The sequence below is a fragment of the Myotis lucifugus genome, unplaced genomic scaffold (genome assembly GCF_000147115.1).
Source record: "Myotis lucifugus unplaced genomic scaffold, Myoluc2.0 scaffold_346, whole genome shotgun sequence".
Lineage (NCBI taxonomy): Eukaryota > Metazoa > Chordata > Mammalia > Chiroptera > Vespertilionidae > Myotis > Myotis lucifugus.
Genome location: NW_005871394.1, coordinates 451031 through 470522, shown reverse-complemented (window position 1 = coordinate 470522; position 19492 = coordinate 451031). Strand labels below are relative to the sequence as shown.

The window sequence follows — 19492 nt, the reverse complement described above, 5'->3', positions numbered from 1 at the left end:
ACTTAACCCCAACAACGCTAATATGTGACATTAGCCTAGTAATTAAAAAAATATAAAATTCAAACCCATTAGGTTTTTAACATTAACCAACAGCGATTTCCCTAAATTTCACTCATTCGCCACATTCGTGGATCCATTCCTTCATTGACTCGTAATTGAACTGAGTGCCAGCATGGAGTGCAGTAGTCTCTCTGGACCCTAAGGATGGGCTCCTGGGTCTGAGGGAGCTGGCAGCCCTGTGGAGTAGACAGGGGAAGACAGCCCTGTGAGAACTGTTCCAGGTGGAAGTGCAGGCACAGGCTGGGCGTAGCTAACCCTGCCTCCAGTCCACCCCGTCTCCCTCAGCTTCATTCATTTTACTAGTATTTTCATTTATCACTGTTTTACCCTAGAGCTTTGCTACTCCAATGGAGGCACATGGGCCAGCAACATCCGCATCACTAACAGTTAGAACTCTTAGGACCTGTTGAATCATAATTTGCATTTTAACAACATCCCCAGGATCCAAACTGTCACAGAATTAAAGCTCCTCCTGTGTGGATGAGGGAGGGGCCCCGATACAAATGTATGTGCCAAAAGAGTGAGCAGAGAGCGCCCACTTTTGATCAATGGGTGCTGGGAGGATTTAGTAATAATAGCTCTGCTTCTTACTGCTTGCCAGTGTGGCTGCTAAGCGACTTAAATATGTGTTCTTACATCTCTCTATAAGAAAGGAATGCCTGCCCCCGTTTTGCACATTAGAAATCGTCCAAGGCCATGCGGCAGTGCCAGCTGAGCCAGAAGGTGAAGGCAGGAGGCTGCCAGAGCCTCGCCGTGTTGCCTGCAGAACGCACAGGCTCCCAGGACTGGGACGCATCTCTGAACGCTCGCTTCACACTTAGTTCCCTGTATATGCCGGTCTCGTGATATAAATTTAGCACGCTAACCCAAACAGTCCAAAACGAGTGGATTTTCTTCTCCAGGTACAATGAATAATTGCCAGCATAATGCCTGGCGGCCGCCGGTTCCAAAAGCAGTTTGGTTCTGGGTTGAATCCCACTTGCCTGCTCATTTACGGTGCTAGGTGTTACTAGATGAATACCTTTTCTGAAGATCTTCAGGGGTCTCCACCGTGGGGATCACTTGGCTGGCACACTCCCTGTGAGATACGTGGGCCTTCGGGACTCTTTCGCTGCTATGGGCTGTAATTTACTCAGGCCTGCTTATTGAATCAATTCTTACAAGGTGTTGTTTTTTTTTTAACTCATGGGGTCTATTTTCCTTGTCAAGTTTTTTTCTATTCAATTTCTTTTCAATTAGAGGAAAAGTGTGACATTTTATGATTGCTGTAACAAGTGTGAACATGATGAGAATATATGAAGAAAAAGCTAACAATGTCTTCCCTCACTTTCATTCCCACTTCCTTCCTCCGCTTCCTCCAGACCAGCTGCTATTGTTCCACACCTTGCTCCTCCCTCATGCAAACATACACAAGTGATATGTGCATATGCAGAGTTTTCAGTTGAACAAAAAAATACTCTGCAATTGGCTTTTACTATGTCATGGACACACACATTGCCCCCGCCCCCCACCCCTCACCCCTACTCTCAGATCTCATTTGCAAAATTCCTTTTTCTTCACTACAAGTGCTCTCCATTTGAGAAGGGAGAGATGAGAAGACTGCTTCCAATTTAGGCATCTCAAAATAGAGTTTTGGGAGATATGCCTATAAAGGTGGTGGTGCCAAGTAAAAGCTGCTTATAAAATGTGCAAATGCCTATGTTGATCTTAAAGGAATTAGCTTTCAAATCTAGACTATAGAAAAAGCATGCTGGATCCTGACATATGTCTTTACCCCCACTCTCCAAAACGAAGCAGCTTGATTGACAGTGATTATTTTTGGAATAAAAATAAGCCTTATTCTGGCAAAATTATTGTGGGGCCTACAGTGTTGGAAAACGCGGCTGCACTCATTTCTCTGCCCCTGTCGCTGGGCTGTCTTTCATCACTTCAAAGCCCCCCAGCATTTGAAAGTGAACAGGTTTCCTCCTTAATAAACAGCATGAATACATTTTGTTTTCTCTTTTCCTAACCTTCTCGTTTATGTGGAGTTCGCACCAAATCCCTCGGCATGAAGGCATCTGTTTTATATTTTGACACCAGTGATAGCCTCAAACAGTTATAAATAATGTATTGTTCTTTTTAGTTACGGACTGCATACTAATTTTGTCCATACTATAGAATTCTCTTATTCTTGTGATGAAATAATATACATAAAAGAGGATTTTAAAAGTGTAAAGTACTAGGAACATTTGTTGCAATTTTTATCATTATTATTACCATCTTCCTCCTGCCTGGTATATGTTACTTTCTAAATTAAGAAAAATGACTATATGATATGTTATTTGGGGCTTTGAGAAATAATCTTTTTGTTCAGGTTGTCATTTTTGTTATAATCGTTCACTTTTCCATGCTTTCATCTGGCATCTCCTTGAGCGTCCCATTGTGCCCACAGCACCTGCGGGCATTTCATTGGCAACGAAGGGACCATGGTCCAGTGAAAAGAGCACTGAAGGAGAGTGAGGGAACCTGGCCAGGGGGGCCTGGGAGCTATGTTACTTTGGAAGCTTAGGGCAACTAACCTCTGAAGACCTCCTCTCCCCTCCCCGCCCCCAGCACAGGCTGAGCCACAGCAGCCCCTTCCCCAACAAGCCAAGTGCTCGCACCCTACCCACCTTTGCATGCACTCTTTCTTTTCCTGGATGCTCTTTCTTGTCTCCCACCAGACAAGCTCCTACTCATCTTTAAATGTCCAAGCTCAAATCTCATGTCCTGTGGGAAACTCATGTCTTGCGTCCCTCTCTTAAATACCATTACTTGCTTCTTCCTCTTTAAGCAAACTCATAATTCTGCAAACACTCAGGATAATATTTTTAATATGTCATTGTGTGTGTGTGTGTGTGTGTGTGTCTGTGTGTGTGTCTAAACCTCCCTCATAAACCATGAGCACCTTTGGGGCAGGGACTGTGTCTCATTCGTCTTCGTCTCCCCGGGGCCTAGAGCTTCCTCCGATGCAGAGTAGGTCATCTACACATGTTTGTTCACTGAAAGTATGAGCCTCAGTTTCCAAAAAGAAAATAGATTCTTTTTTCATCTGGTGTGACAGTTGCCTTCGTGGGGGCCTCTTCCCAGCCAAGGAAACCTATGCTTTTATTTGCAGATGCGCACCTTGGAAGCTGCCCTCCAACCCTTACCCTCCCCCCACCCACAGTTTATGTTCATCTCCCGATTAGCAAAATCAATGCCCCATCACCTCCAATTTAAACTGCACTCTATATCAGCAACACAGCTGTTCTCTCTTCCTGTGTCGAGAGAAATGAGCATAGTGCGTTTGGAAACTGCTTTCAAAAGTGAGAGCCCAGGATCAGCAGCTGCTGGGTGTAGGTCTAAGGTCCAACCGCAGCCTCTGCAGAGCCACCTGCTGCTTTCAGACCTGCTTGGGAGTGAGGGGGTCCCCACACACAACGCTTCTGTCTGCTTTCCATGCAGAGCTGTGAAGTGACAGGGAAGAAAACCACGAGAGAGAGGGAGAGAGAGAGAGAGAGAGAGAGAGAGAGAGAGAGAGAGAGAGAGAGAGAGAGAGACAGGGGGAAGTGAAAGGGGATACTATGGACAAAGGCTGTGCAAAGGGATACGTGTATGTATAACAGCAGAGAGAAGCTGAAAAACAACATCCAATTTTCCAAAACGAGGGTGGGAACCATATGTCTCTAAAATCCCACCCCGCATCGTCATTTGAAACATGAAGATTCACCTTTTCAGTCATGCAAGTTACCAGTCCTCCCATAATAGGAACAGTTCATCCCTGCCATGGCGTGGTTATAACCCTATACCAGTCCTTCTCCTCGCCCAGATAAGTGGGCACAGGCAGCCTTGAAGTGTGCACTATGTAAGCAAGCCTCACCTCCTCCCTGGGCCATGGTATTCCGCTGGGCGTGCAGATGTGATGCCCATCTCGAATCTCTGTGTGAACATTTTGCAGTTCTCCGCGATACCTGCTGGGCTCGATGCTGAGCCGAGCTAGGCGGTTTGGTAAGAGTTCTCAGTCACCTCCTCTTGCTGTGGCTCCAGCAGCTGCTGCCCTGGAATAGCTAAACGTAGGAAGACTGTGTTTATTCTTTCTGATGCTCTCCCTCTTCTACCTCCCACGTCTACAGCACAATAGGAAACCTGTAGGTAAGGGAGCTTGAGAAAATCCTTTGCAGACCGTCAGTCCCAGGGGCGATTCAGGGCAGCGTGTCAGAGGCAGGCGTGAGGCTGAGGGACAGCAGACACCTTGTGGAGAAGTATGGCTGCTTCTTAGGACCTGTGCAAAGGATCTGCAAGAGCGAGGGTGATGGTGAAGGCAGGGCCTAGAGCAGTGATGGTGAACCTTTTGAGCTCGGCGTGCCAGCATTTTGAAAAACCCTAACTTAACTCTGGTGCTGTGTCACATATAGAAATTTTTTGATATTTGCAATCATAGTAAAACAAAGACTTATATTTTTGATATTTATTTTATATATTTAAATGCCATTTAACAAAGAAAAATCAACCAAAAAAATGAGTTCGCCTGTCACCTCTGACATGCGTGTCATAGGTTCCCCATCACTGGCCTAGACAGTGCGCACTTCTGCGGTGTTGTAAGGGCACCAGAGTGTGGTGGGCCCAGCTCAGTCCTCCCTTAAAGTGCTCCTGCGTTGGAAGCTCTGCCCACTCTGAGAAGTGGTCCTGGATCCCCGGGGTCTCTGTGCACAGGTATCTTCCTCAAAGGCATCCTTGGGCCACCATCTAAATGAGCCCTTGCCCCACTGTCTTCTTTTGTAGCACTGCCCTTCTCATTCTTAGCACACAGCACAGTTGGTTACTGTATTTCATGTGCGTGTGTGTGTGTGTTTAACGGCTTCTCATCCACCGGATTCTAAACTCCATTCAGATAAGAATCATGTCTGTTTTGTTCACCACATCAAACCCAGCCTGACCTGGCAGGTGCCCAATAAATATTGATTGGACAAGTTAAATGTAGGATTTGATCCTTTTATTATAAAGATGCTTGCATATCAACTCATTGAGTTGGTACTTATATAGCTAGCCATAGCTAATAGTGATGAGTAATATATAGGACTGTTTGCTATGATTCATTGTTATTAATATTTTATCAATCTGTGCACTGGATGCTAATGAAACATCCGCTAACACGGTCCAACTGGCAATAAAGAATGCTGGTCTAGAGCGTGGATGAGTGGTCTGTTTAAACAGGGGCAGGGCCAGTTGTCCAGGGCGGGTCAAGTGTCATCAGTTAAAGGCAATGCTCAAGTTTCTATTAAGTGAGGTGTATTGGCCACTCACTGTGACTGTATGTCTCAGAGTCCCAGGCTAGCGCATCCAAGGTGGCACCTGGGTCTGGCTATGTGGAGATGGTTTAGTGGCTGGTACCCTGGAGACCCTGAGGCCTGGATATGAGTGCCTGCAGAACAAGCCCAGGATGCATGGGACACTGAGAGGGGAGAGAGAGAGAACTGAGGGATTGATTCATGCAGGCGCTGAGCCCACAGAGCAGGTGCCTGGCTGGGGAGGTGGGCAGACCTGAAAGGCAGCAGAGGGAACGAGGTCTGGGCCAAACAGCAGGGAATCATCCTGGGCCCGCTGCCCAAGGAGCCTAGATGGCGGCCCTTCAATGAGCATGGGGTAGGGTGACTCCGAAGTTGAGGCTGACAGCAAACATTTCCAAGTTCTTCGTGCTTTTTATTTAGAGTAGAAACAAGCCCCACATAATGGCCTCACTCTGCTCTGTGCTGACTGCTTGCCACCCATGCGCTTTGCTCGGGGAGAAATGTGCACTTCCTATGGTTTCCTATGGTCACTGGAAGTGCAGACCCCACCTTCTCAGCCCCTCCTGGTGGGCCGCACGCTGCCGTGACCGTCCGGGAGACCTGGTTGGATCTAGGTCTTCTGGCAGCACCGACAAGCCCTCCCCTTCTCTCCTAAGGAATGAGTCTCTGAGGGGCAGCCCTGAGGAAGGGCCCCTGATCACCTCTCTTTTTAGCCCTCTTTAGTCCTGGGCAGTCTCGACAGGTTGTGTGTTTTCAGAGGAGCATACGTTATGAAACACAGGTAACATTGCTCACTTGGGGGCATCCTTGCCCCTCACAGACTTAGGTAGAACTTGGTCTGAACCCCAATTCCTGCTATGTGAGTTCAACATGGCCACTCACCCCTTTTCTGACTCCCCTTTGCTCTCTGACCCCTCACCCCTGCTCTGGCCCTCATGTTACTCTCTGTCCCCCTCACCCCTGCTCTGGCTCCCCTTTGGCTCCCCCCCCCACCCCCACCACACACACATACCCTTTTGCTTTTCTGTCCCTTCTCCTGAATTGTGCAGTCTCCTCACTTCCACTCAGAATATGATCTGGTCCCAAGCCTTATCCTTTTTCCATTTCTCTAAGAAATCCAGTGGAAATCAGCGTTTTCCTGGGTCAGTAGTTTTATTAATGATTTCATGAGACTTGGGAGCAGAGGAGGGACCACCTCAACCGTGAGCAACCCTCGGCTTGTCCACCTCATTGCTGGTTCCCGCTCTCCTTGGCCCTCTGGCTGCTCGGGGCCAGGTCTTTAGGACCTTCTGAGGCCTAGGACCCTCCCACACACATGCCGAACATGTCAATGTGCACCCACGCCCTGCGTTAAATGTAAGGTTTTGCTGCAAAAGATGACAAGCATTTCTATAATTTGGCTTTTGAAATTGACTGTAAGTAACTCCTTCCATTTTGACCGGCACTGATTTCTCAGGAGTGTTACCGTTGCGTGTTCTTAGAAAGTGAGAAAATTTAGCCAATTGTTTTCATGTAGAATAAAATATCTTTGAATATTAGGTTTAACAATTAAGAAATAAACATCATGCATTTGTAGACCTTCACTTGAACAGTTGTTATTTTTTGTGTTTTTCTCTTTACATTCTGGACACAATTATGTATCTCTCTTAAGTCTTCAAATATAAATGTACACCCATGATGAGGTTAAACCGTGGGCCATGGAGCCATGCTCACGGGTGATGAGACCACTTTAATAGGAGGCCTGTCCACAGACAAGACCCTAGGAGGCTGGTTCCCACCATGGCTGCAGTCCTTGCCAGGAGCAGGCCCTGTCCAGCCAACCCACTTACCCCTGGTGCCTTCTGGAATTATGATAAACACAATTCTCTTGGTCTTATTATACATATTTTTTCAGAGCCCAACTAAGTTTAAAAATAGCATCTGGTGCATTCCTCATGCAGGGATTTCATCAGGAAACTGAAGCAACCTTAGAGAATGCTCCCCTGGGGAGTGCACTGTCTTGAAGTAGGGAGGAAGACAGGAAGGCGGCCAGCAGGGGCACGGGCCTGAGCAAAGGTGTCCCCTGCATCCTGGCAGGGGCGGGCTGGGTCTGGAAGACCCTGGGAACCACACTGAACCTGACCTGCTAGGCCCTGGGCAAGAACTGGCATCCCAGGACTGGCTCAGGTCACAGACGAGGAGGAACAGAAGGTGACTGTCATTCGTTCTTTTCCCACCTCTGCTTCCTCCTCTCTACCCTTTCAAGCATTTTTAACGCTACTATTTTTTATTTTTATATTTTATTGATTTCTTACAGAGAGGAAGGGAGAGGGATAGAGAGCTAGAAACATCGATGAGAGAAACATTGATCAGCTGCCTCCTGCACACCCCCCACTGGGGATGTGCCCGCAACCCAGGTACATGCCCTTGACTGGAATCGAACCTGGGACCCTTCAGTCTGCAGGCTGACACTCCATCCACTGAGCCAAACCAGTTAGGGCTTATCGCTACTATTTTTATTAACAGGTAGATAAATCTAGGTGACCAGTAAGCCCCAGAGGAGACCTGGTGTAAGCAGAACTGATGGAACAAACACCCAGACATTATTCGGAGTTTTGAGTGACCACTGGGGCTCCATGTACTTTATGTCTGGATTATGCAGTGTTTTTCCCATCCGTTAATGTTAGGTCTCTTCAGCCAAATGATCAGGTTGAGCAGGGTGGAAATTACAGGGTGTGGGTCTCTGGTGTTTTAGTGTAAGCCGTCACTTCCATTCATGCTGCTAGGCTTTGCAAGGGTTTTTCTTTTGTCTTTTGCTTTCTGTTCTTGTTTTTGCATTTTATTTACCATGCTCTTTGTGTCATTCTATCTTTTTCCCTCCTACCTACTGGATTGATAGAATTTTCTTTCCCTTTTTTTCTTTTTCTTTTGGTGTTTCTTCTTTAAAAATTAGTAGCCTAGCCCTAGCCAGTTTGGCTCAGTGGATAGAGTGTCAACCTGCAGACTGAAGGGTCCCGGGTTCAATTTCAGTCAAGCACATGTAACTCAGAAGGTGAATATCACAGGCTCAGTGGAAGGCTCAGTCCCCCACCCTAGTCTGGGCATGTGCGGGAGGCTACCAATCAATGTGTCTCTCTCATATGGACGTTTCTCTCTCTCTTTCCCCCTCCCTTGCACTCACTCTAAAAATCAATGGAAAAATATCCATGGGCGAGAATTAAAAAAACAAAACAAAACAAAAATTAGTAGCCAATGTTTAAAATTCAAATTTCTCACAAAACACTGAACTTCCAGCCTTGTTGACCGACCTGACACCGGGTTTGTATTCCTACACGGTGGCAGCAATCTGTGAGAGCTACCTTCTTCAGACACATGGATTCAGCAGTTCGCCCCAGGCCCCACTCTGCTCTATTGTCTCCCTGACCCTGAGGAATCATCAGTTACTATTTCATTGGAGCTGTTGCTCTCCTAGACCTACTGTTGACTCATTTTTGTGACCTCGCTTGCCCAGGAGGCATCATTTAGCTGGAGCATTTGGTGACTCTACATGTTATCATTTCTGATACATTTTTTTTCTTTTTTTCTTCTTTTTTTTTCTCTCTGATACATTTTACTTCATGTCTGCCATCGTGCTTTTCATTTGTTCCACAATTTCTATGCATCCTCTCTCCTTTCTTGTCTTCTTTTGGATTGATTGTGTTGTGTGTGTTTTTCTTTGTTTGTTTGTTTGCTTGTTGTGTCTCACTACACTTTTTCTTCTGTACCAATCCAAAACTTACAGTCTGTTTTTATTTTTTAGTGGTTAACCTAGTAGTTTCAGCATGTATGTGTAACTCACCCAATTCTAAAGCGGTCAGTGTCTTTATCTTCCTCTGAACAACACCCTTCCCACTCAGGTCCCTTTAATTCCTGTGCTAGTCTTTCCGTGTATTTTAAAACTATGTCTTTTTTCTTCTTAAACATCCCACGAGGCATTTTTGTTGTTGTTGTTCTTTTAGAGCATCCATGCTTGTATTAATTTACCTATATATTTACCATTGTCAGTCCTCTCAATTCTTTATTATATTTCAGAATCTTATGTCTTCTTATATCCTTGCGATTCCTTCTTATATCTCCTCTTATATGCCTTACATCTGTGATCAATTTTCTTTTGCTCAGACTACATTCTTTAGTATTTTCTTTAGTGAGGATCTGCTGGTGGCAAGTTCTTTCTGGGTTTATTTGTCTGTGCACGTCTCAAGCGAGTCTTCCTTTTTCCCCCTCCCCGCCCTCCACTACTACTTTGAAAGTTATATATTCCATTTCTTTCTCATTTCCCCTAAAATTACTTAGCTTTGACTTTTATTTATTTATTTATCTTTATTGTTGAAAGCATTACAGATGTCCCTTTTTCCCCTCCACTGACTCCCTCTATCTCCTCTCCCCCCCACCAGGCCTTCACTACACGATGGTCTGTGTCCATGGATTATGCATATAAGTTCTTTGGTTAATCTCTTCCTTCCTGCCCCCCACCCCCCGCCCCAATCTGAGATTCCTCAGTCTGTTCCATGCTTCCATGTCTCTGGATCTATTTTGTTCATCAGTTTATTTTGTTCATTAGATTCCATAAATGAGTGAGATCATGTGATACTTGTCTTTCTCTGACTGGCTTATTTCACTTAGCATAATACTCTCCAGGCCCCTCCATGCTGCCTCATAGGGTAAGAGATTCTTCTTTTTTTTACAGCTGCATAGTATTCCGAGCTGTAAATGTACCACAGCTTTTTTATCCATTTATCTACTGATGAACACAGTATATTCTTCCACTAGTTTATATATTCCTCTATCTCTTTTTTCAATGTCCTGTAGTTTTCTGAGTACGAGTCCTTTACCTCCTTCGTTATGTTTATTCCAAAGTATCTTAATTTTTTTTTTTTTGCAGTGACAAATGGGATTTTTTTTTTTTTTAGTTTCTCTGTCTGAGAGTTTATTATTGGTGTATAAAAATGCCATGAATTTTATATCTTGCTACATTGCCGAATTCATTTATTGAACCGAGTAGTTTTTGGTGGAATCTTTAGGGTTTTCTTGTACAATATCATATCATCTGCAAATAATGAGAGTTTTACTAGTACTTCCTCCTTTCTAATTTTGATGCCTTTTATGTTTTATTCTTGTCTGATTGCTGTGGCTAGGACCTCCAATACTATGTTGTATAAGAGTGATAAAAGCGCACGTCCCTGTATTGTTCCTGTTCTTAGGGGAAATGGTTTTAGTTTTTGCCCATTGAGTATGATGTTGGCTGTAGGTTTGTCATATATGGCCTTTATCATGTTGAGATATGCTCCCTCTATTCCCACTTTGCTGAGAGTGTTTATAAAAAATGGATGCTGGATTTTGTCAAATGCTTTTTCTGCATCTATTGATATGTGATTTTTGTCTTTCAGTTTGTTTATGTGATGTATCACATTTATTGATTTGCGAATATTGTACCAGCCTTGCATCCCTGGAATAAAGCCCACTTGGTCACAATGTATGATCTTTTTAATATATTGCTGGATCCACTTTGCTAATATTTTGTTGAGGATTTCAGCATCTATGTTTATTATGGATATTGGCCTTTAGTTATCTTTCTTCATAGTGTCTTTATCTGGTTTTGGTATTAGGATAATGCTGGCCTCCTAAAAAGAGCTTGGAAGTGTTCCTTACTCTTGGATGTTTTGGAATAGTTTGAGGAGGATAGGTGTTAGTTCTCTGAGTGTTTGGTAAAACTCCCCTGTGAAGCCATCTGGACCAGGGCTTTTTGTTTGCTGAGAGTTTTTTGGTTACTGCTTCTACTTCATCAGTTGATATTGGCCTATTCAGGTTTTCTGATTCTTTCTGATTCAGTTTTGGGAGATTGTATTTTTCTAGGAATTTGTCCATTTCATCCAGATTATCCAGCTTGTAGGCATATAGTTGTTCATAGTATTTTCTTACAATCCTTATTTCTGTGGTGTCAGTTTTTGTTTCTGATTTCGTTTATTTGGGTCCTTTCTCTTTGTTTCTTGACGATTTGGCTAAAGGTCATTCAATCTTATTTATTTTTTTCAAACAACCAGCTCTTGATTTCATTGCTCTTTTTTATTGTTTTTTTTCAGTCTCTATGTCATCTATTTCTGCTTTAATCTTTATTATTTTTATACTAACTTACTCCTTCTACTTACTCTGGGCTTTTCTTGTTCTCTTTCTAATTCTTTAAGTTGTACAGTTATAGAGTTTGTTAGAAATTTTCTTGATTTTGAGGTAGGCCAATAATGCTATGAACTTCCCCCTCAGGACTGCTTTTGCTGTGTCCCGTAGATTTTGGGTTGTTGTGTGTTCATTTTCATTTGTTTCCAGGAAGTTTTTTATTTCTTCTTTGATCTCATTTGTAACTGATTCATTGTTTAATAACATGTTATTTAGCTTCCATGTGTTTCAATGCTTTTGAGTATGTTTTTTACAATATATTTTATTGATTTCAGAAAGGAAGGGAAAAGGAGAGAGAGATAGAAACATCAATGATGAGAGAGAATTATTGATCAACTGCCTCCTGCACACCCACTACTGGGGATTGAGTCTGCAACACAGGCATGTGCCCTGACTGGGCATTGAACCATGACCTCCCGGTTCATAAGTCAACACTCAACCACTGAGCTATACCAGCTGGCCTTGAGTGTTTTTATTACAGTTGATTTCTAATTTCATGTGATTGTGATCTAAAAAGATGCTTTTTATGATTTCAATGTTCTTGAACTGTTAGAGACTTGTTTTATGTCCTAACATGTGGTCCATCTTTGAGAATGTCCCATGTACACTTGAGAAGAATGTATGTTCTGCAACTTCAGGGTGAAATGTTCTGCAAATGTCAGTTAAATCTATCTGATTGAGTTTGTCATTTAGAGTCACTGTTTCCTTGTTGATTTCTTTTTTGTCTGGAAGATCTATCCAGTGAAGTCAGTAAGGTGTTAAAGTCCCCTACTATCACTGTATTGCTGTTGCTTTCTCCTTTAAAGTCCTCCAGAAATTTTTTGTTTTGTTTTTTTTAAAAATATATCTAGATGTTCCCATATTAGGTGCATATATGTTTACCAGGGTTATATCCTCTTATTGTATCGATTCCTTTAGTATTAGGAAGTAACCTTTATTGTCTCTTGTGATGGCCTTCATTTTGAAGTCTATTTTGTCCAATGAGAGTATTGCTTTCCCAGCTTTTTTATTTGTTTCCATTTGCATGGAAAATATTTTCCCATCCCTTCATTCTCATCCTGTCTTTTGTTCTGAGGTGGATCTTTTGTAGACAGTATATATGTGGATCATGTTTTTTTATCCATTAAGCTACCCTATGTCTTTTGATTTGTTTGGAGCATTTAATACATTTACAGTTAAGGTTATTATTGATAGGTTCTTATTAATAGCCATTTTAATAATTCTTTATGCCTATTTCTCTCTCTATTTTTATTATTACTGCAGTCTTTTTAACATTTCTTGTAATGCTGGTTAGGTGGTGATAAACTCATTTAGTCTTTTTTTTTTTCTGGGAATCTCTTTATTTCACCTTCTATTTTGAATGATACCCTTGCTGTATATAGTAGTCTTGGTTTTAGATCCTTGCTTTTCATTACCTTGAATATTTCATGCCATTCCATTCTGGCCTGTAGAGTTTTTGTTGAAAAATCAGGTTGCATCCTTATGGAAGCTTCTTTGTAGGTAACAAATTGCTTTTCTTTTGCTGCCTTTAAGATTTTGTCTTTAACTTTTGGCATTTCAATTATGATGTGTCTGGGATGGGCCTGTTTGGGTTCTTCTTGGTTGGGACTCTCTGTGCCTCCTAAACTTGTGTGACTTTTTCCTTCACCAGGTTAGGGAAATTTTCTGCCATTATTTCTTCAAACAGGTTCTTTATCCCTTGCTTACTCTCTTCTCCTTTTACTCTTATGATGCAGATATTGTTACATTTCATGTTGTCCCACATCTCCCTTAAACTGTCCTCCTGTTGTTGTTTGTTTTTGTGTTATTTTTTTGTTAATCCTCACTCCAGGATATTTTTTCCCATTGGTTTTTAGAGAGAGTAGAATGGAGGGGGAGAGACAGAGAGAAAGAGAGAGAAACATCGATGTGAGAGAGACACATTGATTGGTTGCCTCCTGGATGTGTTCCAACCAGGGCCAGGGATCAAGCATGCAATCGAGGTATATTCCCTTGACTGGAATCAAACCCACAACCCTTCATTCTACAGGCCAACACTCTAACCACTGAGCCAAACCAGCTAGGGCTGTCCTCCTGTTTTTTAATTGTTTTTTCTTTTTGGTTCTCTAATTGAGTGATTTTTTTTCTACCCTGTCTTCTAATTCACTGATCTGATCCTCTGCTTCCTCTGCTCTTTATTCCTTACAGTGTGTCCTTTATTTCAGTCATGTCATCCTTCATTTATTTCTGCCTGGTCATTTTTCATAGTTTCTATATCTTTTCTCATGATGTTGAGCATCCTTATAACCATTACTCTGAACTCTATATCTGATAAGTTGCTTACCTCCATTTCATTTAGCTCTTCTTCTGGAGAATTCTCTTGTTCTTTCATTTGGGGCTTATTTCTTTGTCTCCCCATTTTGGATGCCTGCTTGGGTTTGTTTCTATGTATTAGGTAGATCTTGGTACAGTGGCTTTATCAGTGATGGCGAACCTATGACACGTGTGTCAGAGGTGACACACGAACTCATTTTTTTGGTTGATTTTTCTTTGTTAAATGGCATTTAAATATATAAATAAATATCAAAAATATAAATCTTTGTTTTACTATGGTTGTAAATATCAAAAAATTTTTATATGTGACATGGCACTAGAGTTAAGTTAGGGTTTTTCAAAATGCTGACACGCCGAGCTCAAAAGGTTTACCATCACTGGGCTTTATGTGGTGGTTGACCTGTGGAATCCAGTGGTACAGTCTCCCTGGTCACCAGACCTGGGTGCTCTAATAATGCTCCTTGTGCATGTTGTGTTGGCCCTCCTGTTATAATTGAGTCTTCATTGCTATTGGCTCATTCATACATGAGCTTGACCCTCAGGCTCTACCCCCAACATAGCGTGCAGTCTGCTGTGCAGTTGCTTATCACAGGAAGGAGAATTCTCCTCTGCATGTCTTGGATATTTACCTGTGGATATACCACTTTCGGAGCTTATTGGATCCTGCTCTGTCGTCTGAAGCTTACCACTGAGCTTATGGGTTTGGGGCCTCTTCAGAGGGCTCTGGTACAGGCCAGTGTCAGATGCTGTTTGTAACTGAATACCCTATTTAGAGCAATCAGCAATCCAAAGCTTGTGGCTCTACCTGCTAGGCCTGGACACACGTGGGAAGGACTGAGCTGTGCACCAAGGTCTGCTTTTCCCAGGGCCCTGAGGCAGGTTAAGCAAAGACTCAAAGTATCCAGAAATCAGCTTCTGCCTGCAGGCAGATTGTTAGTCTCAGTCACTAAAGGAGCCTCAGGCTGTAGAGCTCAGAACTCCACAGGGTGGGGTGAGAGGGTTTCCAACAAGTGGGGCAATTTCTTCCCCCCAGGCAAAAGCTGCATGATGGGAAAGCTCTGCCTGAGAAAGATGGTTTCTGTCATGTGAGGGAATGACTCAGCACATGGATCCTGAAGGTTTTCCTCTCTGCTCTTACCCCAGGCTCTCATCCTGCAGCTCTAGTCCACTCTGCCTTCTTTCTGCCAGAGCCCAAGGTAAGTGGCTGCAAACGAATTTTAGTGCATCAGCGTTTTAAGGGGTGTCTGCGTAATCTAGCCATCTGTCCCTGCTGGACAGAACCCCAATGCTTCTCACAGCCAGATGTTATGTGGGCACCTTTCCCAGTTCTGGTGCTCCGGGCTGGGAAGACTGGTTCCGGGTTTAGACCCAAGACTTCTCAGGGTGAATGCCCCACAGCTGAGTTATCCCTTCAGCTGCTGCCTGTGGGAGCCTGGCCAGCCCTCTTGTGGCTCCCCCCTCCCTACCAGTCTCCATGCGGCCTCCTCTTTACAACCTTGGTTATAAGGCTTCTCTCCAGCTTGTCTTTTGTTGGTTATTCGGGATGATTTTTCTATATTTTAGTTGCAATTCCAGTTTGGTCTTGGGAGAATGTTAGTGTAGCTTCCACTTAATCTGCCCTTTAACTTTTAAAATAATCATTCAAATAATTTTTTTTCTTTTATCAAACAACACAAGGGCCTTTGAATATTTTAAGTTAATTGTCCTTCCATATTGTTACTAATATTTTAGCTCCAAGTTGTTTATGATTTTTCCCCATTAATCTTTAAAAATTTTTAAGCAGTAGGGTGATTATAAAGTGACTGTCATGTTTATCATCTCCTTTACTCATCATTGTTTATCTTTTTCTTAATTTAATTTACTTCATATGAAACATTATTGTTTAATTTTTTAAGGAGTGTCTGTGAGTTAGATATTGTCTTCTTTTTTGTATGAATATGTCTTTATTTCACACTCATTTTTGCGTGGTAATTTAGTTAGGTATCAAATAGTTGTTTCACAGTTATTTTCTCTTCCCACTTTGAATATGTTACTCCATTTTCTTCTAGCCTCTATCATTGATGAAAAGTTTGCTGCTAATCTGATTGGCATTATTAGGTTGTTAAACTATATTTTTCTCTCTGGTTGCTTCCATGACTGTCTTTGGTTATGGTGTTCTTCAGTTTACCACAGTTTACCACAATGTGTCCAGGGGTATGCGTGTGTGTGTGTGTGTGTGTGTGTGTGTGTGTGTGTGGTTTTCTGTTTCTTTTGAATCCTGCTTGGGGCTTATGATGTTTCAAATGAAGAACATAAGTATTACTTTAATTCTGCTAAGTTCTTAGCTATTATCATTTCAATTTTGCCTCTTTCACAATTTTCTACTCCTGTGTCCTGGAACTTCTATAAAATATATACTTTATTTTTTCAATCTGTTCTCTGTCTTATATCCTCTAACACTTTCTATCTTTTTATTTTCTCTGTGCTACACTATGAGTAATTTCTTCAGTCTTTGTGATTGGCACTGAGTATCCTATTTAGAGCCATCAGCTATCCACAGCCTGTGGCTCTGTCTGCTAGGCCTGGATGCATGTGGGAAGGACTGAGCTGTGCACCCAGGTCTGCTTTTCCCAGGGCCCTCAGGCAGGTTAGGCAAAGTATCTTTCTTAATACTAATTCTCTTTTCAGCTCTATCTAATATGCAACTTAACATTGTATTTTTAATTTTCAGTATTCTACTTACTTCTTTTTTTCCAGTTCTGACCATTTTTTATATCAGTTGACTATTTCATTTTAAACATACTTTTAAACATTGTTAGAGTTTAGATTTATCAGATTATTCTATTACTACTAGTTCTTGGGATGCTAATTCTGCTTGTTGTGTATATGACTCCTGATTGGTTTGGTTCTTTGTCTGGTTTGTTCAACAGAAATTGTTTATTGTAAGGGAGTCTTTTGAGTCCTGAGTTATGAACATATTTTTACAAAACAATTTGAGTTTGCTTCTATAGAGCTTACTGTGGTCCTAGGGACATTTTTATGGTGATTTATCAGCTCAGGATTCTTGCATAATCTAAATAATGTACATTTGGGCAACATGCTTGTGCATGTTTTGTGTTTTTCACTAGATGCATTTTTTTTTTCACACTGAGATTGGGGCAGAATACAGACTTACTAGTAGTTTCCTCTTCCCTGAACTACTAGGAAGCAGTGGTCGTTTTTCTAGTCTCGTTTTTATGTAGAGGGAGGTTTTCAATAATTCTAACCGTGTGATGTTACCTCAGTTCCAGTCTCCTATCTGGCCTGTCCTAACCTGGTCATTAAAATCCCAGCTCTAGGCCCTGAAGCAGCTGTATCCAGATCCATCCCTCTCTGGTGATGCACATTTGCTCTCATGCCTACTGCTTCGGCTTCAGCTTTGGGTTCTCTACTCATTTCTGGCCTGTATTTTTAAAAAGTTATATTTTAGGGGAAGGGTGCATATATGCATAACCCATGAACACAGACAATAGGGTGATGAAGGCCTGGGGCAGGGGGTGGGGTCAGGTTAGAAGAGGTCAATGGGGGGAACAAGAGGGGACATATGTAATACTTTCAACAATAGAGATTTAAACAAAACAAAGTAAAAGTTTTAATTTATAGGTCTATGAAGTACATTCACCAGATGACCACACTGGATTATATTTTATATGTGTTTGGAAGTGAAGGGGGACCTGGGTGAACTTAGTATGACGTTAAGAAAAGGCGAGGAAGGAAGGGTGAGTGGAAGCAGCCCAGAGTGCTGTGCTAAGGGAGTTTGACGAGGCTGAGGAGAGTCCTTGAACCAAAGACAACCTGTCAGGTGAATTTTTATCTCCCAGGAACAGGCTTGCCTAGGTATCTCCGACATTCTCAGTCACTGGGTAGGACCAGGTCGTGGAGATCATGACTTTGGCATAAACGCAGAGACGGATTTCAGAGCACAGCAGCTATGACTCTTGGTCAATTATGGTCCCTGTCAGTAGGATGACTGCAAGGCGTATCCTGATGGCAACCACACTGGGTAAAGAGCTTTCCAGGAAGAGGGAACAGCGATTGCAAAGGCTCTTGCTATGGGTTAAAGTGTTTCCCCACATCCCCAATTCATAGAGAGAAGTTCTAAGCTCCAGTTCCTCAGAATGTGACAGAATGTGGAAAAAGGGTCATTGCTGTAATTGTTATCATGAGTTAAGATGAGGTCATCCTGGAGTAGGGTGGGCCTCTAATCTATGCAAACCAGTGTCCTCATAAAAAGGAGAAGTTTGGAGACAGACTGGCTCCTGGGAAGAGCACCATCACTGGGGTGATGAGTCTGTAAGCCCAGGGACACTGAAGATTGCTAGCAAGCCACCAGAAGCAAAGAGAGAGGCATGGGACATATCCTTTTATAGAGTCTTCAAAAGAACCCAACTACCCTACCAATAACTTGATTTCAGACTTCTAACCTCCAAAACGCTGAGACAATACATTTCTGTTATTTAAGCCACGCAGCTTGTGTTACCTTGTTATGGCAGCCCTAGCAAACTAATAGACCCCTCCAATGATAATGAACTTGGTGTGTTATGGAAACATCAAGGAGCCCAATGTGGGTAGATAAGTGACAGGGAGAACTGCAGAGGAAGAGGTATCCAGGGGCCAGATCATGGCTTTGTAAAAATAAAAATAAAAAATACAGTAAAACCAGATGGAGTATGAAGAACTTTAAAGCAGGGTTATAGGGGAGAGAGAGACTGGGTTAGGTGGGGTGTACTTTATTTAGGAAGTATGGTAGATCCTCAATGCACCTTTGCCAGGTTTTGTCCATGAAGATCCCTTTCCTTCCTGTCTTCCCTTTCCTTGCCCCTTCAAAACTTCCCAGAATGGGAAATAGCTGTGTGTCTCATAACAGAAATGATAGGAAGATTCTAACCAGCAGGCACATGCCATCCCTGTCATCACGGCCATTAGTTTAGGGCAGTGATGGCGAACCTATGACACACATGTCAGGGGTGACATGCGGACTCATTTTTTTGGTTGGTTTTTCTTTGTTAAATGGCATTTAAATATATAAAATAAATATCAAAAATATAAGTCTTTGTTTTACTATGGTTGCAAATATCAAAAAATTTCTATATGTGACACGGCACCAGAGTTAAGTTAGGGTTTTTCAAAATGCTGACACGCCGAGCTCAAAAGGTTCGCCATCACTGGTTTAGGGTATGCTGACCTGGGTTGTGCCATTCGAGATGTCCTTGCCTGCACTTGTTTGCTGGCTGAGGTGAGGTTTATTCAGTCAGCCTTCATGAGAGGGATGACAGGGTAACAGATGGGGAGAGGCAGGTTGGGCTGGGAAGGTTTGGGGGAATTCCACTTGATTCGCTTCCTCTAAGCCTCAGTCCTCAGGAGATATTGGCAGGCCATGGACTGATGAGGTGTCATGTATTTCATCATTAGTCAGAAAGCACCTGTACTTAAAAGGCCCCACTCTGTTTACATATGGTTGGGAGAAATGCAAGTTATTATCAGGATTACTTTATCTCCTTCCCACACAATTTGAGGGAGCTCTATAAAATTAAATCCACCCCAAACCTAGACCAGTGATGGCGAACCTATGACACGCGTGTCAGAGGTGACACGCGAACTCATTTTTTTTGGTTGATTTT

At 42.6% G+C, this 19492-nt stretch overlaps 1 protein-coding gene across 4 annotated transcripts in view; it reads left to right on the top strand.

The window, feature by feature from the left end:
* The window catches only part of MOB3B (MOB kinase activator 3B), a 183028-nt gene that overhangs the window by 28377 nt on the left and 135159 nt on the right, over nucleotides 1–19492 (top strand). Inside the window, exon 2 of one of the 4 annotated variants that reach the window (XM_023764745.1) lies at nucleotides 14997–15049. The exons of the other annotated variants lie outside the window; for them this stretch is intronic. The gene's annotated coding sequence lies outside the window, so the exon portion shown is untranslated. The remainder of the gene's footprint in view (nucleotides 1–14996; nucleotides 15050–19492) is intronic. 4 annotated transcript variants of the gene reach the window in all.